This window comes from Nycticebus coucang, chromosome 1, assembly GCF_027406575.1.
Source record: "Nycticebus coucang isolate mNycCou1 chromosome 1, mNycCou1.pri, whole genome shotgun sequence".
NCBI classification, from domain to species: Eukaryota; Metazoa; Chordata; class Mammalia; order Primates; family Lorisidae; genus Nycticebus; species Nycticebus coucang.
This window is the reverse complement of record NC_069780.1, coordinates 57735143-57747225: the sequence shown is the minus strand read 5'-3', so window position 1 is coordinate 57747225 and position 12083 is coordinate 57735143.

The following is a 12083-nucleotide window of genomic DNA, read 5'->3' as shown; positions in this document are numbered from 1 at the left end:
TTTGACTCTCTAATGAGTCTTATAGTACCATCATCATCGATCAGGGCTGTTTCCTTTTATTGTTACTCATGTTCGAGTCATCATAAAATCACAGTGACTTGGCAAAGCAGGTAATGTGAAACGTTCTGTGATTGAAAACCGTAATGGTCTAATCATTAGTTTGTATAAGTACAGTACCCTCAGTTGCGTTTCTTAAGCATTTATCATTTTAGAAATCTAGAAAATTTATTCAATCACCAGCCATAGCTCACTGAACCAAAATGTGTAATCGAACAATATATCATACCGAAGACAGAATAAAAATTAACAAAGTGTCAAGATTCTTCTACAATTTGTTTAGTCAATTTATATCTTTTTATCTTTGAATCTTGCCTTACTTATTAAAAAGGGATTTAATTTAAGCTAAAACATACATTTCAGTAACATCTAGTACAATTTTTCTTCCCCAATCCGGAAGGTGTTTTTAATAGCTACTCTCTAGTCTTACGTTTAAGATTTTCCTCATTAGTTTCTAGGCACATGGAGAATTAGTAAAATTTCTCCTGCTCATTCTAAAAAAGAAACAAGGTAATCTTTTGCTAAATAATTTAGCTGGAAACTAGATCCATAGTGTATTAAAATGTTGTACCAAAAAGACATTCTTGGAAAAAACAAATGTGTGAAATAATTAAAACGATATTAGGCTCTATTATAAGACTCTTCAGAGATCCATGATTCGTAGATGTATCACAAATCTTTCAGAATTTCTTACTTTACTTGAATTTTATATTTTATATTAAAAATTATTTTCCTGAAGCATTTTTAAAAAAATATGTTCCCTGATAGAAGTTGAGGGAGGAGGCTATTGGAAAAGATGGCATGCAGCAATAAAGAAAAGAAAATCATGTTTAGTTAAGTTCCATTCATAGCTCTACCTTCGAAAACCTCTATTCTTCTTTCTCTTATTTTCTGCAGTCTAGAGACAGTATCATGAAGGCTTGATCAAGTTTGACCACTTACAAAACTATTGCGTGAGGTGAATGATGTCACACCCTAGTGCCTCCCTTACTCCCAACAGAGGCTAATGCTATTACAGTGTTACAAAGAGCTCTATTTACAGTGAGAATTCTGCCCATATAACCCAGAATTTTCTGTATTTCTGCCTTTTATAAGCTTTTAGAGTCCAGTGGAATGTCAAAAGAGAAATGTTCTTAGGGCATGCAATGTTACAGAATGTTACAGAATCTGGTAAATTGATGTTTTACTACTGACACCAATGGTGAGCTTATTCAAGGGTGTTAGTCAGTAGCCCTGGCTTAGGTCTGATATAAATCATCAGAGTCAGAGCCAAAAAAATAAATAAAGGACTTTTGCAGATAATGGTTTTGATCTAAAACTTAAACCTTTTGTTTGATGTTATCTTGGTGGTGAATTTATTTCTTATTGTGCTTGAATTTTTATTTGGATACTTTTGTGTGTTGGATGCATAATCAAGTTTAATTGGATTGCATTTGTTATGGGAAGATACCCAGCTAAATAGATCCTTACAGTTAGATTTCTAACAATCATATAGTTGCAATCTGATAAAATATTCCTTGAACTCAACACAGCAATCAAGGACATAGTGTAGTCTAGTGTGGAATTGAAGGAAGAATTGAAGAGGGAAATCAAAATGTATATATCAAATGATTACATTATCTTAATGAATGCTGGAAATAAATTCTATATCTCTCTGAGGTCAAACTGTCTTCCTATGCACTTGATACCTTTAATTTTTGCATTAATAATCATCTGTTCTATTTTATCAATTACAGCAACAGAGAGTTTATGTTTTCAGAATTTAAAATGAAGTCTCTTGAGCCCACATTATTTAAATGTCAAACTTTATTTGTTCTTTTCTTCTTTGTAAGAAAATTGTTTCAAAACTTTTACATTCTCATTTTTCTCATCCATATTCTTCTATACACTTCAGTTTGCTTGTCACCACTCTCACTTAATAAATCTTCCTCTCTCCTTTCATCAGTAATGCTATTGATGTTTAATATGATCCAATGGCCAGTGGATTCTTCTCTTACTTGATGCATCAGCATGAATTACCAAAAGAGAACACTCTTTTTTTTACTTGAAATGATTTAAATTCCCAACCCTCCGTTCTCCTGATTTTTCTTTTACATCATTAGTAATTTCTATTCTTGATTTTTCCAGCATTTATTTCTAAGTATTGGAGATTTGAAGCATTAAATCCTCACACGTCTTCTCTAACATTTACTCTCTAAATGTGTGCTACATCACTCATATAACTTTTAAACACCAAATATAAACTGACACAAAATAATACCTCAAATTGAGTTACTCTTCCTTATATGCAATTTAAATTCTTTGTATGATAATTGCTAATCTGTGTCATATCTGATTCTGCTTCCGATTTATGCCTGATTTTTAAGTTTCCATATTTTTTTTTACTTTTGCTACACCTTGTAATTTTTTGTTGAAAGCTAGATATTCTATATTAGATAATAGAAACTGAGGTACATAGCCCTTTAATATGAGGTATTATGTTCATGAGGCTAGCAGTTAGGACGTGTTTAATTTTTGTTGTAATGATAAGTGCTAAAAGTTTTAATTTACTCTAGTATGCTGTCCCCTCCACAATTGGTTTTTTCTTTTGTCTTCCAAAAGGACTCCTCTTCAAGTAGAATCTGTGCATTGAAGTCTTTTCAGTTGCAATCCACCGTTATTATACTGGATCTTGGAGTCCTACTAATGTGGTAAGGTGGGAAGGTGTCAAGGAAGGGAAAGCAGTCTGGGGTCCTAGGAGTTGGTTCAGTCTGTTAGTTGGATTTTGTCCCTGGACTGCAACTTTCATAAGTGTTTCTTAGCATTCATTTCCTCCATAGATGACACAGGAAGGAGAAAGGAGGCTCGTGTTCCATAAACCCTTTTCACGAGGTGGAATCAGGCTCTGGTAAAGTCTTTTACCATAGAAAGTAGGTAACAAATTCCTGAAATAATTAAATCAATATTAGGCTCTATTATGAGAATCTTCAGAGACTCCGTGATTTCTAGGTGTGTCATGAACCTTTCAGAGTGTATAAAACGCAGAGATTCTTTACTTCACTTGAATTTAAAATTTCATATTAAAAAATTATTTTCATGAAGCATACTTTTATAAATATGTTCTGCAGATGAAACTTGAGGAAGGAGACTGTTGGAAAAGTTGGTGTAGAGCATCTATGGAGAACATTCTGGGCATATAGCTTAATGGTTACTTTTCTCCTCCTCTGCCTGAATCACTAAGGGAACTTTCTTAACTCTTTTCAGTTAGGTACCAGTGGCTTCCTGTAGGCAAATCTATGAAGTTCTGGAGATCCATGTCAGAGTATTACCCGTGAGTTTCTTTTTCTCACTATAGACCATACTGAGCTTCTAGCAATTCGTCAAAATTACCGTCTATGTATTTATATCAGTTTTTGGCTCTAATAGCTTCCCTTGCATGTGATAAGATCTTGGCTGTGAGTATTGTGATTTGCCCATCTCTCCAGACTTTGGGCTAACAGTTTGTCCTGGGATCTCAATTCTCTAATAAGACCAAGAAGTATTGTTGATTTTTGGTTTGTTCAGCTTTTTCCTGGTGTAAGGTCAGAGGGACAGGCTCCACGATAAGGAGAAGCTAAGACTGGAAGTTGTATATCAAAACTTCATTCAACATTGCTTAAATTCCACATAACTTCTAAAATCAATTCTCCAAAAACCAAATCGGATCCTTCAAGCTGCTTTTCTCTCCAGTGTTTACAACATAATTAAATGGCAACCTCATCCTTATGTTTGCTAAGACCTTAAACCTTTGAGTCATGTTTATTTAAATTCCTCTCTATCATAACACGTATATATGGTATCAGAAAATTCTGTGGATTTTATTACCTCCTTTATAATCTCCACCATCACCCAGAGGTCTAAGCATCTATTATTAGTCAGGGCAACATTATTGCAAGAGCCTCCTAAGTGGCCTCCTTGCTGAGGTCCTCACCTACCTATAGTCCACTGTCAAACATTAGCCACAGTAGAGCCTTTTCAAGGATAAGCCAGTTACATTGTTCTTCATTTTTACCATTCACATGTTTACTGCTTCAATAAGTATAAATACACAAGTCCAACATTACATTAATATCTATCCACTCTCTCGTCCACACCATCACCACACTCAGCTCTAGCCACCTGTCATCTGCACGATGCTTGGAGAACAAGTCCATGCACACACATCCTATGGGGCTTTTCTGTTTATTCCTTTGCTCTATCTTGCCTCAGATGCTTGCATTACTTGATCCCACACGATGTTCACGTAGCATCTCCAAGGGATGTTCTTCAGCCAGTCTATTTAAGATCACTACCCCACAGCTTTCTGTAGACTCGATCTGCTACCATCTTTAGTTGTGTATGTTTCTGTGTCTACACATTAGTACATAAGATTCCTGAAAGTAGATGTATTTATTTATTTTGTAAACTAATGCTTTACCAATGCCTTGAATATTGACTGAGACAAAGGAGGCGCTTCATGTGTTCATTTACTAATTAACTACATTTTATTTCATAAGATAAGAGCAGTCAGAGACTGTAAAACTCTGGCTATATACTATCAGTTCTAGAATAAGAAAGACATACAGACCCAGTTATGTTTATAGGTATTTTTATATCTAAAATGAATAGTTCTTGCTGAAGCTAGTATGAATTTTTGACATTATTATAGGTTATTAACGGAGAGAGACTAGAATAATGAAGAAGAAGGCCTAGGTAAGATGAAAATATCATTTATTTTCCTTTTTAACAGAGTATATGTTAAAAAACAAAGGTTATGGCGGTGCCTGTGGCTCAAAGGAGTAGGGCACAGGCCCCATATGCCGGAGATGGTGGGTTCAGACCCGGCCCTGGCCAGAAACTGCAAAATAAATAAATAAATAAATAAATAAAAAATAAAAACAAATGTATGGCAAGTGGTCCCACTTAATGTAAGTAGCTAGCATTTGCATGTACTATATAAATTACATTATCACTTGGGTAAATATACTTATGTTAAAAGGTACATACTTCCTGGGAATCTTCAGTATTGGGCTGTAAACATGACCCCAAAATAATGAATGGTTGCCTTTTGACTATATTTTTCTCTATTTCACTATTTCCTCAAATTTTTAGGACATCCCTTACATCTATAGCGTTTATACTTAGGCTTTTCATCATGTACTTCTGTTAAATAAACCTCAAACTACTTACTAATTAAAACTTCCGACTAAACCAGCAATTCTAATATATAATCACTTCTCAGTTAAATTTGTGATTATTTAATCATTTTTTCTAATAGCCATGATCATTATTATAAGAAGTAACTTTACCTAATTTTCATAATCATGTTATGAGTAGTGGAAAATGTCATAGCATATTAGAGGTTTGGAAGAAAACAGACCTCATTTCTGTTCTTTCCACCTAGTGAAAATCATAAAAATATGAAAACACAAGTTCATAGTCCTCACCTAGCTTTATGGATCTAGGTCACAAATAAGGAGGGGTGTTTCTTTTTCTATTTACAATTGCAAAACAGTAAGGCCTTGAAGAATACGAAGTACACAAAGCATAGAGTAGTGAAAGGAATTCAGGTTATATAGTACATGCAAATGCTGAGTAAATATTGTACCTGTGAAGTTATAGCCACACTGCTGAGAGTTACTGGCCTGGCCTGAGGACCCCTCCTCATGTCCCTCACCATAGCAGGTCAGGCTCATGCCCAACAGACCTCAGTGCAGCAGAAGCTTTGCTATAGCAGTGCCACTGCTGCTGCCACCACATCCAGTCATGGCCAGGCCCTCTGGGGCCACCTGTGCCTGGGTAGCGGGGTGCTGTCTGGCCCCTCAGCTTCTCTCCTTGACAGGCAGGGTGGGAATAGCCATAGGACTGAAGACTGAAGAGAGAGGCTAAGGAGAGTGGTTAAGACAGAGGCTGAGAACCTGTACAGATAGTGAGGAGCCCCGAGTGACCTTTCATTGACCTGGGCTTATTAGGCCAACAGTCGTTTAATTACGTAAATTTCTACACCCATGATTCTTCAGGAAGATTGCAGGGAAGACACGTGGGTACTGAGAAGTTTGTTATGTAACCCAATCTGTCAGTTACCCCCAAAGTAGGAAGCAACAGCCAATCCTGTTTGGGAAAAGCAGACAAACTAGATCGTTCATAAAAGACGGTGTGTGTTCAGACTTTGGGGTATCTTCGCTACTCACAGAGAAAGGCCCATATTGCTCTTAGAGAGCTATTCTACTTACAGTTTGTTTTTCTTGGTTCTGCAATAAATATATGCGATGGTGATTATTTTGTATTTGTGATCACTCCATCATCGGCAAGGCACAAATGCTCATTCTTGGCTTTGGGAGCCAAGAACCAGAGAACATCCTCCCTAGAGAAACCTAACAACATAACTAGACTAATTTCCATAATCCCTCTGAATATTACTTTGTTCTGTATAAATTTAAAAAAATGACAAAATCACCTTGTAAATTAATATAAGTATTAATCATGAATTCAATTCAGATTCATATTTTCTTCTTAAAATGTATAATGTTAGCATGATGGATGAAACTTCAAGCTTCTGGAGTAACTTAGTTTAAACTGCTCTTTCTGGGAAGATGAACTCGACAAGTTTTTCCCTTTTTCATTCTTTCATTTACAACTAAAAACCCTCCAAAATATACAGAAAATGAAAAGACTAAAAGGTAGAAAGAAGAAAGCAAACTAGCTAGGCATTGAGCTTAAGCAATGAAATAGTGTTGAGTTACGTGTTTTTGCCTTAGATATCACAGGCTTGGGAAAAGAAAGAGCAGGCAACCCAGAAAAGCCAAAGGGCTCTAACAAACAAAAAGTCTTTCTTCCTCCTAAAAATTTAAACAACAAAAAAATCCACCTAAAAAGTATGTTATCTCAGCTGGGCACAGAGTCTCATGCCTGTAATCCTAACACTTTGGGAGGCTAAGACAGAAGGATTGCTTGAGGTCAGGAGTTTGAGATCAGCATAAGCAAGAACAAGACCTGTCTCTACTAATGATAGAAAAATTAGCTGAGTGTCTTGGCTGGCACCCGTAGTCCCATCTATTCAGGGGGCCAAGGCAGCAGGATCGCTTGAACCTAGGAGTTTGAGGTTGCTGTGAGCTAGGCTGTTGCCATAGCACTCTAGGAAGGGCTACAGTATGAGATTCTGTCTCCAATTTTTTTTTAATTATTTTATTAAATCACAACTGTTTACATTAATGAATTTATGGCATGCAATGTCCTGATTTTATATACAATTTGGAATGCTTCCATCAAACTGGTTAATATAGCCCAACGGAGAAAGACATGGCAAGCCATAGGAGTTCAGTGGACCTCCTGGTTTTCCCCAGATGTCAAAGATGACACCTCAAACACAAATGGTGAGCTTTACTTTTAGGTCTTATTCATCAGAGAAATAGGTAAATAAATGGAATAGAATAGAAAACACAGGAATAGACCCACATAAATATGATTAATTTTGACAAAGATGCAAATGCAATTCAACGCAATTGAAAATGGAGAGCCTTGTTAGGAAATCATACAGAAACAACTGAATTTCCATAAGCAAAAAGAGAAAAAAAGAAAAAGAAAAAAGAAAAAAATAAATCTATACTTTGCACATTATTACTAGCATTATCCTCCCAGTACATCACAGACTTCAATGTAAAATATAAAACCATAAAATTTTCAGAGAAGAAAGGAAAAACTTCTTCAGGATTCATTGGTAGGTAAACAGTTCTTACTCTTAACACCAAAGTATAATGGAGGAAAAACTAATAAACTGGACTTTTGCTTTGCAAATGAAACTTCTAAAATGAAAAGACAAGGTGTAGAATAATATAATTAAGAATTCTACATGGAGTTTCCATGAAGAATAATGCAAGTCAAAAAAATGCACCTACTTTTGGGTGGCACCTGTGGCTCAGTGGGTAGGGTGCCAGCCCCATATACCAAGGGTGGTGGGTTCAAACCCAGCCCTGACAAACTTCAACAAAAAAATACTCGGGAGGCTGAGGCAAGAGAATTGCCTAAGCCCAGTAGTTGGAAGTTGCTGTGAGCTGTGACGCCATGGCAATCTACCGAGGGCAACAACAACAACAACAAAAAAGTACCAACTTTCAAATGAAATTTTTAATAAAGTCTAGCTTGTAATTTATTGACATGCATATACCTTTCTGGTGTAAGTTAGAATTTATCTTATGATGCAAGTTTTTTTAATTACTATTGAATAACTGTATGAAGGAACTAAAAAAGGCCTCAAGCTAGATGTGGGAAATTGAAAGTAAATAATTCAATAGCATTCATTTTATAGTTGTATTTTATAAAGAAATAAAAATGCCATTATAAAATACCTGTAATAGTTTCTGTTCCCTGTCAAAGAGAACCTAAAATTACGTGGTTATTTTTCTGTACATATTATCTCTATGTAGATGCAGTCCCTTCATAATTGAAGAAATACTCAAAAGTACTTGAAATATAAAAATAACATGCTACTTTCCACTTTCTAGACAGGATCTAAGAAAAAATGATTCACTTGTGATAGATTGGATCCTTAATAGATGATAGATGATTGACAGAGTAGCTGAGGAAATATCTGAATATTTGAAAAAGACTTTAATTTGTCTTAAAGTTAATCATGCCTGGTTTATAAACACAAATACAGCAGAATCTCTGTAAGTTGAGCACCCTAAAGAATTTAACAAACTGGGAATATACAAAGGTGCTCAGCATAGGAACTTCCACTGAGTACATGTGGTACAAATCCTGTCTGTGAAAATTAGGTCAATGTAAGGAAATAGTTGATATAGGGAGGCAGTCAACTATGAAGTTTCTATTGTATTGTATTCTCAGTGATGAGTCTAGGAGGATCAATCAATTTTTGGATACACATGTGTCTGATTTGACCCAACTGAAAAAACATATAACAAAATTACCTGACTGCATGAATAATGTATATGAAGAATTTGATTAATAGAATAGTATATTGTGCAGAAATAACAGGAGAAAAAGCTTGGTAATAGGGGAAAATTTAAGAAAGGAAATTTTGTTAATTTTTGAGGGTCTGGCTATCTGTCAAAAAAACACCACCAACAAATATTTAAGTGGATTTATGAATTAACTTAAATTTTATTTCTAAATTAAAAACATTTTAATGGAGAGCCATTTAAAGTTTAATCTATTTATTGGCATTATTATTATATGGGTTTTAAATTGGAAATATTTAACTGACAATAATAACAAATGATTTTTTTTTGTTTTTTTTGGTTTTTTTTAATGTCAAAATATGAAGGGAGTACAAATGTTTTTGGTTACATAGATCACTTTTATACACATAATGCTTGAGTCAGGGCTATAAGTGTGCTCATCACCCAGGTAGTGTTAGGTAGGTCTTTGCCCATCCCTTCCTCCTGCCTCCCTGGGGTTGACATCTACTGAATTTTACTTCCTTCTCTGCATGTGTGCTCATTGGTTAGTTCTAATTTAATAGTGAAAACATATGGTGTTTGATTTTTTATTCATTAAATACTTCACTGAGGATAATGGTCTCCAGTTCTATCCAAATTGTTACAAAAAGACTATTCCATCCTTCTTCATGGCTGAATAGTACTCCATGGTATACATATCCCACATTTTGTTAATCAACTCATGAATCGATGGGTGCTTGGCTCCATTCCATATTTTTGTGATTGTAAATTTTGCTGCAAAAAAAATTTGAGTGCAGGTGGTTTTTTTTGGGGGTCCTTTATTTAGTCTTTTAGATTATCTGTGTTCATTTATTTCATTCATTATCACATATTTCAAATTTCTGTCTTGTGAACTACTTAAACTAATTCATGTTAATTATATTCTAAGTACAAAAACTGAGACATCCCTGGCAGGCACAGCCTCTAGATTTCTGAGAAGGCCTCAGAGAGAAGACATGAAATTCTCGGTGTAATACAACTGTACCACAGAGGGTCCTGAGGGCCAGACACTGTCAGAGTGTGGCAGTGAGGCCCTGACTCAAGGTTCCAGTGGGTATTTATTGGGATTCAAACAAAGAAGTGTAAGGAAAATGTTACAGTGTATGGAAAAAGCTACAAAACTTGTTACACCAAGTAGTAGAATGTGCAAGATGCGCAGGAAGTGCAAATGAGACTGTTTTCCTGTGTTGACATATCTAGTATGGGAAACATGCTTTGACACCTGCTTATTGGTCTGACTGGGGATCTGCCTTAGCTGGTTCTGCCTAGCTAAGAGATTAATTGGTTGTGCATATAGTTTCAACTATTGCTGCTGATCCACATGCCCTTTGTTCCTTCTCGTACATGTGGCTGCCAATTTGTTATAATCACGTGCCTAGATTATGTCATAGGTCAGTAACTGTTCCCTGAGCCTATCTTCAGATGTCTTTGCCACGCGTTTTCCACACATATAATTTATGTCTTGTGATGTTATACTTTATCACAGTCACATAACAAGTAAACAGATATAAGGTTAAGCATAATGAGAATTTATAGGGGTTACATATTTCTTCGTAATCAGTGATTAACATTAAGAGAAACAGCAAAACCGTCTTATGAAAGAACACTAAAATTTGTTCTCCCATAAAAAGTTACCACTGTTCTTAATAAAACTAAGAATAAAATTATAGCCAAGCCCAGTGGCTCATGCCTGTCTGTAATCTTAGCACTCTGGAAGGCTAAGGCTAGTGGATTGCTTGAGCTCAGGGAGACCAAACTGAGCAAGAGCAAGAACCAGTCTCTAAAGAAAAATGAGCCCAACATTGTGTGGGTGCCTGTATAGTCAGTTACTCAGGAGTCTGAGGCAAGAGGACCTCTTGAGCCCAAGAGTTTGAGGTTGCTGTGAGTTAGGAGGATGCCACAGCACTCTACCCAGGGCAGCAGAGTGAGACTGTCTCAAAAAAAAAAAAAAAAGAAAATTCCAAAGATGAAGAAAGATTAAAATTCACTCATATTTTTACTTAGATAAATAATATTTGTTAAGATATAAAATAATTTTCCAGACAGTTGATGCCTCTAGCCCTTTATCTTCTTTCCAATATTTATATGAATATACATATATATTCAATTATGGGTGTTAAAATTTTATTGCTTGAGTACTTGGAGATGATCGTTTCAGTCTCAAAACACTAATTTTGTTTTCACTCCTGATTTATAATATTCACATTGAATATTATATTGAATTGTCTCTTATAGTTGCTCTTGTCACCATAACATTGTTTTGATCTATTCCTCACATAGTCTTATTCCTCTGTGCTCTTATTTTTTCAAACGTCATTAATCCACCTTCAGCTACTATTTCTGTGAATACATTTATCATGATACTCCTTCATCTGTTTCACATGAGTAACAATTGCAATTGATTTGAACTCCATCAGCAGCCAGCATTTGAGTTTGAAGTACTATTTTACATTAACCAGTAAAAATGTATAAAATAAATATCTTCAAACATCATCCCTGGATTACTAACTTACTTAAATTTCATATTGCCTAGTGTTAAGTTTAACAGTGATTCACTGATTGGAGATGAATATTGAGTTCTACTTTTCCAGTTATTGTTCTGTATCATCTTAATAGAGAGATGTGTAGTAAATGTCACTGAATCTATTATTTCTTAGCTTAGAAAGTCAACTCTAAGTACTCAAATACTTTGTAAACTTAGATGAATAATATTGAAATAAAAAGAATAGTGCAAAATGAATAAATAATACAGCATATTAAACTAAATACAGTAATGAAAACTAATTTACTTCTAAGACAATTTGATCGTATGTAGAGATTCACATTTCAAAAGAGGTAGATGGGAAAATAATAAAAAATGTTCAGGCTTTTCAAAATTCCTCATATGGATGTAGTTAATACTCTTACATTATGTTTTGATGAGAGACTGCTTTAATTAGATGATACAAGTGTGTATTTGTATGACAAGTAAATTCTATCTTAAATTTTTTAAATGAAATGTAATTATCTAACTAACTACCCTTCCATTTCTTCCTCCCTTTCATTGAATCAATCAATATTTATTTAGTGTTG